Source organism: Leguminivora glycinivorella, chromosome 17 (genome assembly GCF_023078275.1).
Source record: "Leguminivora glycinivorella isolate SPB_JAAS2020 chromosome 17, LegGlyc_1.1, whole genome shotgun sequence".
In the NCBI taxonomy this organism is placed as follows: domain Eukaryota; kingdom Metazoa; phylum Arthropoda; class Insecta; order Lepidoptera; family Tortricidae; genus Leguminivora; species Leguminivora glycinivorella.
In genome coordinates this window covers 1,508,174-1,524,356 of record NC_062987.1, presented here as the reverse complement: position 1 = coordinate 1,524,356, position 16,183 = coordinate 1,508,174, and the positions used below count along the sequence as shown (strand labels likewise).

The following is a 16,183-nucleotide window of genomic DNA, read 5'->3' as shown; positions in this document are numbered from 1 at the left end:
TTAAAATTTGATTTAAAGTAGAATAGTAGTAGAAAACTTTTAAGAGTTAGGACATAATTGTAACTTAAGCTGTTATTTGCAGTTTTTACCTCCGAAACTAAGTTAGTTAGTTGTATTAGTATTCCACACTTTTTTACCTCCCTCGCTAATATACCAATGACTTTTTTCTGAACTTATGTGCGAAATGTCATTTGATATTTGCCAGTCGCTTTTCGGTGAAGGAAAACATCGTGAGGAAACCGGACTAATTCCAATGTCCTAGTTACCCTTCGGCTCGGAAAGTCAGATGGCAGTCGCTTTCGTAAAACTAGTGCCTACGCCAAATCTTGGGATTAGTTATCAAAGTGGACCCCAGGCTCCCATGAGCCGTGGCAAATGCCGGGATAACGCAAGGAGGATGATGAATGGGGATGGGCACGGACGGAACGAAAACAACTTACCGATTCCTGTACAAACCAAAGTACCAGCTGCTCCGGAAGAAATACTGAAGTTAATATTTTGCCAGTGCACTACAGATTGTAGTAGTGGTAGATGTGCGTATGACAAGGCCTTTATGTACAGCTAATTGTATTGTTACCTGTTGTGTGAATGCATTTATACAGCATCATAATACAATCATGTTCATGAAATACATATTTTACACGTTTATCACATACATTTGTTGTTTCATTTCGTTTTAAAGTCGTATAATTATTCAACGGTACATGACCCATAAGCATATGTACACATATTATGAAAGGTATTTGAATGATCTACAAGATTTTCTAAGAAAACTTTTGTCTAAGATAAATATTTTTCAAGATATGGAGCAATGTATGAAGCAAAAAGTGGGGGGAAAACGATTTTTAAAAAATTAACAGTTTTTAGGAGCTCATACCTAGATAATGGTTGAGAATAGAAAAAAAGTTTCTAGATCAAAGTTATAGAGAATTTTATAAGCTTTCAAGGTGTAGTAAACTAAAATTTCGTATGACGCATAGTTTTTGAAATATGAGCAAAAAACCAAAAAATGGGACCTTTTTTCATCCCCCCCTCTTCGAGCTCACGTCCAAAGTCCGAGGACTTTTAGTATGTATGTCTCCTGACTACCCCTAACAACATCCCGTAGTGAAACTTTCTGCTTTCGGCCATTCCACCTAGACCCCCCTTTTGAGCATTCATTGACTGATCTATAGATTTATCGAAAAAAGAATTGTCCATTATGAACAACTAAGTTAAGATATTTGAAAAAAAAATCTTCAAAATCCAGGTTCCGCTCTCGACTGTTTCCTCCTTCAAAACTTAATCAATCAGAACGAAATTTGAGAATCTGAATAACAATGAAATAATCTGTGTCGGACCGTTTAGCTTTTTTGGCTAATTGTTACTGTTAGAACCTACGTAAGTTTATTAACTATGAAGTTCGTATGTGCACCATTATAAACTCTACTGGTTGAATAGAATCGTCTTCTAGACAATGTCACACAATGTAAACATGTCAGTTTGGTTCAGTTCGTTTGCCTGTGCGGTCGGCCGGCCGCACAAATATACATTGGAAAACTATCTAGTATTTTATTTACTGTGTCCACGGATATTTCCAACTTGGTAGCAGATCATGCAGTAAATTTTCTACGATAGTAATAATTTTCCGAAGTGTTCGCGTGAAATTTCATCAAATTATTTTCAAAATTTTCGCAACGAAAACAAAAGATGGCATCTGCCAGTCAGAATGGTTTCATCGAAAAACTGTCTGGAATACAGAATTATTCATCTTGGAAGTTTATGATGCGGATGGTGCTTATCCACGATGATCTTTGGGAATGTATAAGCACGCCTGAAAATAAAAATGAAGACGCGAAGAAGCAGGAGAAGGCGCTCGCGAAAATCGCCTTAAACGTACAGCCTTGTGTATTTCCACAAATTAGAAATGCCAAGACGGCTCGCGAAGCGTGGAGCAACCTGCAAAAGGCATACGAGGACCGAGGCTTGTCACGACGGCTCGGACTGCTACGCACATTGTTCGCCATCAAACTGAGCGAATGTGGTAGCATGGAGGTTTACGTCAACAAGGTCATGGATATATCGCAACAGCTGAGCGACATCGGGAAGGCATTGGAAGATGACTTCGTGGCCGTGATTTTACTTAGTGGCTTGACAAGCGATTACGACCCGTTGATAATGGCTCTAGAAAATTCGAACACGTCACTGTCAAGCGAAAATGTCAAAGCCAAATTGCTTCTAGAAAATTCAAGACGCAATGAGAAAAGTGAAGATGCTACGGCTTTTGCAACTCGGAAAGCACACAACCTAATTAAATGCTTCAGATGCAAAAAGAGTGGACACACCAAGAAGGATTGTCCAGAAAACTCTGACGGCAAGAAGAGTGGCATGAAAAGCCAGACGATGCTTACTGCATTGGCCGCAGGAGCCAACCGTGACGTTTGGTACGTCGACAGTGGTGCGGCACAGCATTTCTGCAACGATCGCAGTTTTTTATCAGATTTTACTACTGATAAACCAAAGAAGGTATACATCGCGAATGGTGAAGCCTTATTGACAGCTGGGAAAGGAACTGCTCAAGCTTTGTTAAAGGACAATAGTGTGAGATCTATAAGTAATGTATACTTAGTACCTAAATTGTCTGCAAATTTATTATCTGTTAGTGCTATGGACAGGAAAGGTTACGAAATTGTGTTTCGTTCTGGCGTGTGTAAAGTTTTAGACAAAGGGCAGGTTTTAGCTACAGCTACTTTAAGGGATGGTATTTATCAACTCGATGCCATCGAAACTCTTTCTGCTGTGTGTAGCGAGCCATCTTCGCAGGCTATGTCTTTGTCTTTGGGTACAGGTGACAGCGTAGCGGTGCCGACTGCTGCCGTGAGCGTGAAGCAAGCGCCACAGATCCCTGCTACTGGAAGCCAGTCAACACAACAAGTTTGGCATCGACGTCTATCTCATCTGAACGCCCGCAGTATGGAGTTACTGAGAAAAGGTATGGTCACTGGTATTTCTTATGACAACAATAATTTTGAGTCGTGTGTTTCCTGTATTTTAGGCAAACAGACTAAGTTGCCATTTCCGAAGAAATCTGAGACCAGGGCTAAGGAAATCCTTGGGTTAGTTCATAGTGACGTCATGGGACCACTACCGTGTCCGTCCATAGGTGGGAAAAGATATTTCCTGTTGTTCATTGATGACTTGTCAAGAAAAACATTTGTTTATTTTCTTAGGCGGAAGGATGAGGTTTTTGAGATGTTTAAAGAATTCAAAGCTCTCGTGGAAAACCAAACCAATAAGAAAATAAAAGTTCTTCGTAGTGACAATGGTGGTGAATATGTCAATTCTAAATTTCAGAAGTTCCTGAAGGCGCATGGAATTCGACATCAGACCACGGTTCCAAGGTCATCAGCTCAGAACGGAGTCGCGGAGCGCGCGATAAGAAGCGTTACGGAGAAAGCCAGGTGCATGCTTCAGGAAGCAGGCTTGAAGAAGGAATTCTGGGCAGAAGCGGTCAACACCGCCGTCTACCTTAAGAATCGCTCTCCGACTAAGGCTGTGATGGGCAGTACACCAGAAGAAAAGTGGACAGGTAAAAAGGAGAATCTTAGCTACCTGCGCATTTTTGGCTGTCAAGCTTATGCCCTTCAGCACAAACGGGACAAACTGGATCCCAAAAGTAAGAAGTATATTTTTGCCGGATACTGTGACGACACAAAAGGTTACAGACTGATAGATCCGGAGAACCCGAAGACTGTCATAAAAGCTAGAAACGTGATTTTTCTAGAACATGCTTTTTGGAATGACATTTCATCGGATGAGTATGACAGTTCACGTTACACTCAGATTAGTTTGACGAACAATGTAACTGTCGCTGATAATACTCAGGTGCAACCCGCTTTACCCGTTTTACCCCAAGAGCCCGCAGAAATATCTGATGAAAGCGCTCAAGATAACAGCGACATTACAACAGATGATTCTGAGAGCAGCAGTGAGACCCCAGATGACCCTGCGGATGAGACGTATGTCCCAGGAGATTCAACACTGGAAGACTTTGAAAACTCTACGGACGGAACGAGTGAGTTTGAGTCTGCTAATATAGCAAACACTGTATGCAGTGACACAGGGGACCCTCAAACAGTTCGCGAGGCACTGAGTGGCCCGGATGCGAGTAAGTGGAAAGCCGCGATGGCAGAAGAGTATAAATCCTTCATCGATAACAAGTGTTGGACTCTGACTGACCGCGATGCGAAGCAACGGCCTGTCAAATGCAAGTGGATCTTTAAAAGAAAGCTTGGCCTCGATGGGGAAATTCTGAGATACAAAGCGCGCCTTGTTGCAAAAGGTTATACCCAGAAATACGGTATTGATTACGAGGAAACGTTTTCTCCTGTAGTAAGATATTCCACTATACGTACGTTACTAGCTTTAGCAACGGAACATAACATGAATATCGAGCATCTTGATGTAAAAACGGCGTTTTTGAATGGAGATTTAAAAGAAACCGTTTTTATGGAGCAGCCAGAAGGCTATAAGATTAAGGGCCAAGAAGATAAAGTTTACAAGTTGAATAAGGCCATATACGGACTGAAGCAAGCTTCGAAGTCTTGGTATGAGAAAATAAATGGCGTTTTGACAAACAAAATGAAGTTCAAACGTTTATCTTCCGAACCTTGTGTTTATGTCAAGTCGAGCGGGAAATCCATTATTATAATTGCGCTCTATGTTGATGACATAATGTTGTTTTCTTCAGCTGATTGCCGAGATACGGCTGGAATCAAAGAAGAATTAAAGAAGGCCTTTGAAATCAAAGACTTAGGGCCAGCTCATCACATTCTTGGAATGAGGCTTTGCAGACAGAATGACGAGATTACTCTAGACCAGTCAAGCTATATTAAGAAGGTGCTAGAACGATTTCATATGTCGGACTGCAAACCTGCACGAACACCTATGGAAACAGGTCTGAAGCTCGTGAAATCTACAAAGAAAGATTGTACGCACGACTACAGAGGCCTGATAGGATGTCTAATGTACATAGCGGTATGTACGCGACCAGATATTGCGCATGCTGTCAGCTCACTCAGCCAGTTCAACGACACGTACGACGAGACTCACTGGAAGGCGGCGAAACGCGTTCTTCGCTATCTGAAAGGTACGCTTAATCATTGTTTAACTTTTCAGAAGTCAGGTTTAGACATCGTCGCATATGCTGATGCTGATTTTGCGTCAAATGAGATCGATCGCCGATCTTATACCGGTTTTGTGTTCAAAATCGGAAATTCTACTATCTCATGGGAGAGTAGGAGACAAAAGACAGTCGCTCTTTCAAGCACGGAGAGTGAGTACATGTGTCTGTCAGATGCTTGTAAAGAGGCTCTCTTTCTACGCAAGTTTCTGTTCGAAATTTACGGGGTACAGTATAGGATTACTTTGTTTAATGACAATCAGTCTGCACTGAAATTGTGTGCTAATTCTATGTACCACGCCAGAACGAAGCACATCGATGTACGGCATCACTTCATCAGGGAAATCGTTGAGGAAGGTACTGTCGTTTTGAAATACCTATCAACTGATGAAATGGTGGCCGATGTTTTAACGAAACCGTTAGCAAAAGAAAAACATGATAAGTTTGTTAGTCATTTATTTGTATCATTAAATAAGTGACTTGGCTCTAAGCAATATACTATATACTTGTGAAGGTATAGTTTGTTTTAGATCCGTTTCATGTATGTTTTGACTATTTGTAGTTTTATATGTTACGGATACTTTACGAAATTTACTGATACCTTTGCTATGCCTATTTTTGTGTTGTAGGTAATGTTTTGTTTTTAGACAGCGGATGTGTCTAATGTATTTGCTTAGATTACTATGTGTTTAATGTATGTGATGTACATGAGTTTATATTGGTTCAAGGGCCAATGTTAGAACCTACGTAAGTTTATTAACTATGAAGTTCGTATGTGCACCATTATAAACTCTACTGGTTGAATAGAATCGTCTTCTAGACAATGTCACACAATGTAAACATGTCAGTTTGGTTCAGTTCGTTTGCCTGTGCGGTCGGCCGGCCGCACAAATATACATTGGAAAACTATCTAGTATTTTATTTACTGTGTCCACGGATATTTCCAACTGTTACCAATCTTGAGTATCACACCTTTTTTTGCGCCATAATGAAAAAGGCCGTTTTTGGAAATTTTTGATTGGCTCCAGCGTCTTTAAAAATAAAAATATCAAAAAAATCAAAACGGTCCGACACAGATAAAAATTATAACAATCTGTGTTGAAAAAATAATTCTTCTATATTTTTTTTGTTTCATGTCAGTATAAGAAATGTAATAAGATAACTTTTAATTGAAACTGAAATAAAAATCTTATCCTCGCGAAATAATCCGGCCTGCAATGTACCTAATGCAAATACAATCGCGTTAAACGCTTGTTGACAGATGTCATTGACGTCATCGCAACCATATTTACAGTAGGTATATTGCTGCTGAGAAAATTTTCAAAAATGTATTATGGGGCGAAAATTAATTACCTCTAAAACACATCTTAATTGATGATAACAGTTATGTCTATACCTAGATTTTTTTCTGGCACGAACGTCCAGCACGGGTAGCATGGTCGCGCGATAGGCGATAAAATATCAGGCCGTCCCTATCGCACTACTAGTAAGTGCGATAGGGACGGCCAGATGTTTTATCATTTATCGCGCAACCATAATTGCCTGCCAGGTGTAAGTGCTTGACAAAATAAAAACATCGACAATCCTTTTATCGATAAATATCCCTACAAAAGGTTGTTAAATACCCCTAATAATAATCTCTCAAATCTTAAATAATAAAATGTAAGAAATTATGTAAAATATGGTTCGTTTTATTATTATTGTCCATTTATTTTCAAACATGTGACATTTGTATAAAACATTAATGTTATATACACATAAATTCAAGCCTATATTCCCTAAACTGGGTAGGCAGAGCACATGAAACTACTCAAGATTCAGTGCCACGGCAATAAATGACATAATTATAATTGTCATTTAAGTTATCGATGAACTAAATATCGGAAGGAAGTCACTTAGTGTCACTTCGTTCTAGGTCTAGTTATGTCTAATAGGTATGCTGAAACGTACATATCTAACCTCAACCGTCCGCAATGTAATTAAAATCGTATAGAAGTTCACAAGAAGTTGTATGAATAAATAAATCCATCCATACTATCCATATCCATACTAATATTATAAATGCGAAAGTAACTCTGTCTGTCTGTCTGTCTGTCTGTCTGTCTGTCTGTCTGTCTGTTACGCTTTCCCGCTTAAACCACGCAACCGATTTTGACGAAATTTGGAACAGACAATCTTTAGACCCTGAGACAGAACATAGGCTACTTTTTATTTCGAAAAAAAAGGATGAAGGGGTTGAAAAAGAGGTTGAAAGTTTGTATGGGATTTCTTAATTTTAAATGATAAAACCATGAAACTTTATATTTTAGCACCTGATAAGAAATCATTAAACATATATTTAAAGTCACATACAGGTCGAACGCGATTAATTAACATTATTTTTACCTTTAAAATAAACATGGTGGGCAATAAACATTAACTAAAAGCGGGTAGATTATATTTATTTGTCTACCCCGAATATTTATATAAATTAATATCGGGTAGTTTTGTGTTGTTTACATCTCCGGTGACATTTTGCTGGGACGTCAGTCTTCCGCGACCACGGCCAGTGCAACCTGGCCCCGTAGCCGAATGGCATTTCTCCGACGCCAAACGAAAGCGATACGCAGCTGGCTCTGTCGCGCCAATACGCAAGCGCGATAGAGATAGATATCTACTAGCGCTTCGTTTCGTGAGCGTTTCGTGAGCGATTGTGCCATTCGGCTAGCCACCCTGGCCGAAACGTTGGGAAAAAAGGTAAAAATAATGTTAATTAATCGCGTTCGACCTGTATGTGACTTTAAATATGTGTACAAAGCGCGAGAACTTAAAGTGTTATATCATTAAACATCTTGATAAGGGATAGGGATAGCGATAGCGATACGGATACGGATACGGATACGGATACGGATACGGATAGTATGGGTATCGTTAGCGGGATACGGATAATCGGTCGGCGGTCTCTTACAATCAATGTGCTCTAAGACGATCGTTGTTTGCTTGCTTGAAGATTACGTTTGCGATAAGTATAAGCAAAATGTAAAAAATTGTAAGGGATAATAGACAAAAGTACTTTTTACCCACCGATCATAGTGTCGAAATACGGGCTATGTGGGATGTTTATAAAGGTTTCCCCAGCGTATATAGAATTACCTACGCTGTGGTCGATGTGTAATATTTCTACAATCATTGCAAGCAAAAGTATTATGTGCAATCGAAATAATCGCAGATAAATATACCTACAGAGAAACCTACGGTCCCTACGGATCCAAATGAAAATCTTAATGAATACTTTTATTACGCGGGCGAAGCCGCGGGTAAAAGCTAGTATAATATAAAGACGAGTAAATAGGCCCGGCCCTAATAACTGAACGCAACATGGACGCTGTCAATATCATGTTGAGTTGATTACGCCTCGATGTCGATAGCACGTGTCACATGTGTAACATCCAATCTCGGTACTACCACAGTATAATAAAGAGTAGGTATCGTACAGTACGGCCACCCCCGCTGTAAGTGCCGCCCACTTCATCTCGGTTACCTCATAGTTACCGCCTGTCAAAAACGCGAACAGTCGAGACTGTGTGCTAAGAACGCGCCTCTTTCATATATTTGATCGCCAGTGTCCGAGGTGTGGTACTACTAATACAGTGCACAACGCACAGGGGGTCTACTTCCCTTTATCAAGAAACACAACAGACTAAGGGCCAATTGCTTCAACCACCAATTAACAGACACATCAACGTCACGCAACAAAAATCTATAGAAATTCCCATAAACTTAGCGAACGCTAATTTCGATAACAGACGGTTTGGTGTAACGACCCATACGTTTATCAGACCCTTTAGCACAACTTGCCTTGTCGCGCGCGAGTCCATACATCAAGCGCGACTTCGAGTATGGACTCGCGCGCGACAAGGCAAGTTGTGCTAGAGGGGCAGTGGTTGAACATACGATCGGGTGATCCCGGCAACGTTCGGCTCGCATTGTAGCAATTAATAGGGCTGGTATAGTAACTTGACGTCGCTTTGCGTATGCTACCACAGATTAGACAAATGCGTTATTTTTCGACAACCCAAAGGGGTAGTGCCACTTGAAATGGACGACACGTTAAACCCTGAACTGCTGCCAAACTTCGGTTTTGTAGAAAGTGTCCTTAAGGACCACTTGCATTGCACTATCCGCTTAACTCAAGGTTAGTAAGCTGTCAATTGTCAAATTCCATATAAAATGGTGGGTTAACCTCGGGTTACAAAATACTACCGAATAGTCAGTTTTAAGACACCAGTAAATGAACCTACAATTAATTTGAACGCCCACGTTACGCAATATAGGCACTTAACAAATCCTAATATGTAATTATACCCATAGCTGGGCATTAACTCGTTAATCCGTTAATCGTTAATTAACGAAGTTAACATTTCGATTAACGGATTAACTTTTAAGTTAACTTTAAAAAATGTTAACGGATTCGTTAACTTCCGTTAAATTTCATCGAGTCCGTTAATCGTTAATCCAGTACCCCAAGCGGCTCGCTGCGCCGCGAAAACCACGTTCTTACTGCTACTTTAAAAGCCCGTAGTACGGCAAAACCTAGGAATCCTAGGATTTATCGGTAAAAGCAGATCCGTCGGCTATAAACAGTCTAAAAACCAATTGGCGACTTTGGATCACTTATTCGAGAATCTTATTAGGCGTGCTAGATCGATCACTAACCTGGGAATGAGTGCAATCATCAGGTATGACAGACAAATCGCGCAACCGACGCATCGAGTTAGAGTCCGGCGCGGGCCTTAGATTACTCTACCAAGTTATCGTGGCCCACAGCATCGAGTTGTCATCTCAAATCTCAATTTGAAGAACCGACGCACCACGATCGCGACCGCATGAATGACCCAATAATTAGGTACCAATCCGAAGTAAAACCTAGGATTTAGCCAACCAACGGCGGTAAAAGCCCGAAGAGACCGTAATTATTACATTTCGGTTTTTACCGATTGGTGTCACTGGTTTTAATGGTTTTTGGTGGATACTTAGTAAATAGAAATACATAATACCTACAGTGAAGTCCTATTTTTATGTCATGTTAACGGATTATCGATTAACTTTAACTTCCGTTAAATCTACCGAAATGTATCGCTTTAACGATTAACGAAGTTAACTTCTTAAGTAACGGATTAACGATTATCGAAGTTAACTATTTGATTAACGGTGCCCAGCTATGATTATACCTACCGGTATCTCTCGTCTTGAGTAATCAATAAATATCACGTGATTGAATATGGTCTACAATGCACTACGCACTCAGGGGGAAAAGACATTTTCACCTCCCCAACTGGTAAAGGCTCTCTCGCGACTTCAAAAACTAATGAGGTCTTTTATCCACAATCCAGAAAATGTTATTACATTAAAAAAAACATTACATTACATTAGACAAACATTACATTACACAAACACAACAACAAACATTACATTAGAAAATGTAATTACAAAAACCAAATTTTGAAAAAGACCCGGACATAGTGGACCGATTCCTATCAAATATGGCTAAAACTAAATATAAATCGGTTTCCGTTCAAGAGCTACGATGCCACACACACACACACGCACGCACGCACACACAGAAAGACACGTCAAACTTAATACCACCCGGTCGTTTTGCGTCGGGGTTTAAATAGTTATTTGTTATACAAGGGGCCAAAGTTGTATTTTAACGCCGAGTGTGGAATTGAAAAACGAGCAAGTGAAAGGATTCTATAGTTGAACCACGAGCGAAGCGAGTGGTTCGAGAATAGAATCCTGAACTTGCGAGTTTTTTAACACACGAGAAGTAAAATACATTTGCACCCAAGTGTAACACAAAACTTTTCCCCTCACTATAGCGAGGAAACTACAACGCAAAAAATGCGTTTATCACTGCTTCCAGTAGTTCCACAGGTGGTAAATTATCTTTTCCCCTCACTAGCTCGGAAACACGTGTTTTGTCCTTTAATACCAGCGGGTAAAAACGCATTTTATCCACTAAAAAAAAAAAAAAAAAAAAAAAAAAAAAAAAAAAAAAAAAAAAAAAAAAAAACTAGTGGTTAAAGTAATTTGACCTTGAATAAATTCAAATTAACTGCTTTAAAATTTATAGAAGTAGGTGAATCTAGTAATAAAGATGATTTACCACCTGTGGAACTACTGGAAGCAGTGATAAACGCATTTTTGGCGTTGTAGTTTCCTCTCTACAGTGAGGGGAAAAGTTTTGTGTTACACTCGGGTGCAAATGTATTTTACTTCTCGTGTGTTAAAAAACTCGCAAGTTCAGAATTCTATTCTCGAACCACTCGCTTCGCTCGTGGTTCAACTATAGAATCCTTTCACTTGCTCGTTTTTCAATTCCACACTCGGCGTTAAAATACAACTTTGCCCCCTTGTATAACAAATAACTATTATTACTAGATTCAACTACTTTTATCAATTTTAAAGCAGTTAATTTGACTTTATTCAAGGTCAAATAACTTTACCCATTAGTGGATAAAATGCGTTTTTACCCGCTGGTATTAAAGGACAAAACACGTGTTTCCGAGCTAGTGAGGGAAAAAATAAATAAATGAAAAAAACGAAAGAGTTGTGTAGCAACTACAACTAGAAATATTGGTAGGTATATTTGCATCGGTACGGTCGGTACCCCTCCGTGAAACAGAGGCGTGCATGTATAAGTATGTGTATATGCCTGTATGTGTTATGTACGTATGTATGTAGTAGAGGCGTACTAACCTGCCAAAGTGTAGAACAAGTACAGGGTGGACCAGTGATAAATTCACTTTTGTCTCGACCTCCTTTGTCACAATTACAAAACATTGGCATATAATAATGGTGTCATTTAAAAGAAAAAAAAGAAAAATTTTATTCAAAATGGTGTCTTACACGGGAGAACAGCGAGCGTTTTGCATTCAAGCTTTTTATGAAAACAATCGATCTTATGTGTCTGTTCGTCGGCGTTTTCGACTTGAGTTCGGATTCGGGGTGATATTGCTTGGCCTCCCAGGAGCCCTGACTTAACTCCAGCTGACTTTTTTTTATGGGGTTACTTGAAAAGTAAAGTGTACTCAAATAATCCGGCAACCACAGCAGAATTAAAGGAGAACATTTGCCAAGAAATCCAAGCAATATCTCCGCAACTTCTGACGAAAGTCTTTCAAAATTTACAAGCAAGGCTGGAAGAGTGCCGCAACCGCCACAGACGACATCTTGATGATTTAATTTTTAAAACGTAAAATTAATTTATTTGACATACTTTCTACATATACTTTTTATTTCAAAACCACAAAAAAATCCTATTATTTCAATTTTCAAAAATGCATTTATCATTGGCCCACCCTGTATTTACACCAAAATCCTGTAGAAGTATTAGTATTAGATACAAATAACAAACTATCAAAATATTTATTTAAAAAGTGAGTAACCCGCTTAAAATATTTTTAAATATGTATGAGTCTCACGGGAGTTTTATAGTTAAAATATCAAAATATTATTTATTGAAACTAAACTGTTGTTGACATTACGAGTACTTAATACCTTTCTACCTCTACTGCATACTGCCCACATCCTAGACAAAACAGTAGTCCGATACGGAGACTAGCAATATTTATAAATAACCATAGTCTCATACCTAAACAATCTATTGTCTGATATCAAAACATATAGTGTACTACATATATGTTATCTACACGACTACCATGTCTCGTTGAGGGTGTCTTAGACTAAGTTCACCAAAGTAAGTAGGTATCTACCTTATGCTGAATGACTTGTGGGCCAAGATAATCACAAAGTGGGTGCCCTACTCGTCAAACCGAGGTCCGGCAGATTTAGTAAACGATGGTGAAACGAAAAAATATATAAAATACCGTCCATATAGGTCAATATCTCAAAAAATCCATATTATGCCTATCTGATGTCTTAAAATCATTAATAATATAAAAAATCAAAACTCTGTTTGTAATATGTTGATTACGTACATAAATTTAGGAGAGCAAAGCCTTTCCTCGAGATATATACGCAGTACCATATTTTCCATGTACATTTCCCAAAATAAATTGCTATGAATATGGTCATCCTACTCTCAACGGGGTTTTTCTTTAAAGCTTATCTGGGTAGTGCCCATAAAAAGATATTTGGTCTCATATGTGAAGGTGGAATTGGCTATAGTGGGCTAGGCTTGAAAATCTCATTTCATTTCTGGCTGTGAGACATATTTAGGAATTATTTAAGTTCCTACACGATAGTGCGGATAAAATATATATCTATGGTCTCATATGTGTAGATGGACAGGCTGCAGTAGGCTAGATGCTTAAAAATTTCATTTCATTTCTGGATCTGGGTACGAATATATCCTACATTCTGTGAGAATATTTTACACAGATTTGGCTTAACGTTGCATCGCGATAGACGTTGTTTAATAAACGAATCATGCTCATATATGTAGTACATAACGATACAAGTGCGGAAAAGAGTAAGTTTGACATGAGTGGCGATAAAATAAAACACAGCTGAAATAAGTAGTACATTATGTATCGTAATTAAAACACGACCGAAGGGCCCATCTGTACTGAAAAACGTCGTACGATATACGTGCGAAAAGGAAATTCGTAACTCGAACTCCCTTTGGTCGTGTCTTAATTTATCGCCACTAGTTTCGAACTTCCTTTTTTCCACACTCGTATCGTAATGTACTATTCTGAATATGCCTATATTTCTTTTGGCATAAAATAATTTTGATCAAGATAGATATTTATTGAATATCTCTATATAAAAGTGTTTCACTAGGACTTCTATTTAATTGTGCGCCAAAGGTTACTCTATATACTCAACTTATTCATTTTTATAGATTTACTAATATACCTACTTAGAAAAAATATGTTGTAGTACTTATCTATATAGTGTAGTTACTTACCGTATTTACAAATCGTGAATTATTATACTGACCTGAAACAATAAAAAAAAATATGTTAAAGTTCGTGGGTCATTACACGATGAGTTCTTCTAAGTAACCGTTTATTTGTTTATACAACGTGTTTCCGGTATCAATCACTCAAAACCTCAGACACCCCAACTGATTTTTATTTTTTTAAACTCATCTAGAGTACTTATTCATATTTTAATCTGATGGTTACTTTTTTTAAATTGAATTTTTAATTTTCTGTACAGCTCTACTTGACTTTTAGCTCTACACTCAATAAAATAATTGCTAACTACCATCATAAACCATAATACTATTTATTTGTGTACGTTACTGCGACGGCATAAGGTTTACCAATGGACAGCTAAGATGTCACTGTAAAACACTTTAAAGCTTTGTCATAGTAAACTTCAAATTGGACAAGTAATCGCAGTAAGCAAATTTAAACCCAATATTCAAAGTGACAAGGTTGTAATTAGGTACGAGTTCAATTTGTTATGACTTATGATAAACGTCAAACTCGTAGCGGAAAAAATAATCGGCCAAGTAACCAGCCAGTATTAATACCCCCAAATACTGAAAAAGGTAAACAACCTCTATCAATGCGATATATACGAATACAATAGAATAGGCACAGAAAAAATAACTAATAATACTAATTTAAATAAAAATATTACCCCCATCAAGATATAGCTCTACTCTCGATTCTGAACAAACTGTTTTCAGGTTTTTAGTGTTAAGTGAAACACGGTGTATGTATTATTCTAAAAAGACAAAAACCAAACAAATTTATTACCTAATTATTTGCTATTTTTTACAAAATGAAATAAAAAAATATTATCCTAACGAACGTTTACAAACACATTTTTTGCAGTAGGTACCTACCTATATAGGGTGCCCGGTAATTAATAGACAACCTTTTATCCACCAAGAAGGCACCTTATACTGGTCCAGAAAATCGACTTTAAGGTTTAGTAAAAGACGCCTGGTTTTCGAGATTTTCACACTTTTTAAAATTTCAATGGATATTAATGGACAACCTTTTAACCACCAAGAGGGCACCTTATACTGGTCCAGAAAACCGACATTAAGGATTAGTACAAGCCGCCTGGTTTTTCACAATTTTTAAAATTTTAATACTGCCTAAAATTTTAAAAAGTGTGAAAATCTCGAAAACCAGGCGACAGGCCTTTTAACCACCAAGAGGGCACCTTATACTGGTCAAGAAAAGGTTTAGTAAAAGTCGCCTGGTTTTCGAGATTTTCAGAATTTTTAAAATTTTAAAACTACCTAAAACTTTAAAAAGTGTGAAAATCTCGAAAACCAGGCCACTTTTACTAAACCTAAAAGTCGATTTTCTGGACCAGTATAAGGTGCCCTCTTGGTGGTTAAAAGGTTGTCCATTAATTACCGGGCACCCGGTATAACAGCCCAAATAGGCCGCAGCATGTAATAGGACTAGTTACAAAGTAGTATATTCAATATATATAATGTAGAGGTACATTAATCTGGACACCACAGACCACAAGATATGATAGTACTAATGTACGAAACCACACGGATTATTTCCCCGGGTTGCTCATACTCTTCTACACGTTACTTAAAATAAGTGGCTTGGCCGTTTCGTTACTACAAGAACTATTGTCTTAAACGTATTGAACAGTGAACATATTTTAATACGGCAGCGATTTCGCTGCCGTATTAAGCTGCCGTGCCAAGCCGCATATTTTAACTTTTAACTAACGTGTAGAGTTTGTGATTAGAAGTTTGTCTCTACGTGAGTTCTGATAACTTTTTGCGAGGCCAGCCTTATGGTAGGTATCGTCTTGGAAATATTTTTAATGAAAATATTGTTGGTGGGATAGAATGGACTTTTGAAGCGTTGTTTGATCTACTGCTTTTGATGATGCTGAGTGTACGTAAAAATGCAATTCGTGTATTAACTAGTTTCAGTATAAACGGTATATTGGCCTGTCAGTTAGCCCTAGCCGGCACTGTTGTCGGCACATACTCGTACCTGTTGCCAATAACTGACAGGCAGTTACAGTCTGTCTAGCGAACTAGAAATCTCTGAACCAATTTACATGTTTAAATGGCTA

The 16,183-nt window shown here is 38.3% G+C and overlaps 1 protein-coding gene across 1 annotated transcript in view; it reads right to left on the bottom strand.

Annotated features, from left to right (window-relative positions):
- LOC125235163 (connectin-like) overlaps nt 1-16,183 on the bottom strand; it is a 256,759-nt gene that overhangs the window by 69,858 nt on the left and 170,718 nt on the right. The window lies entirely within an intron of this gene.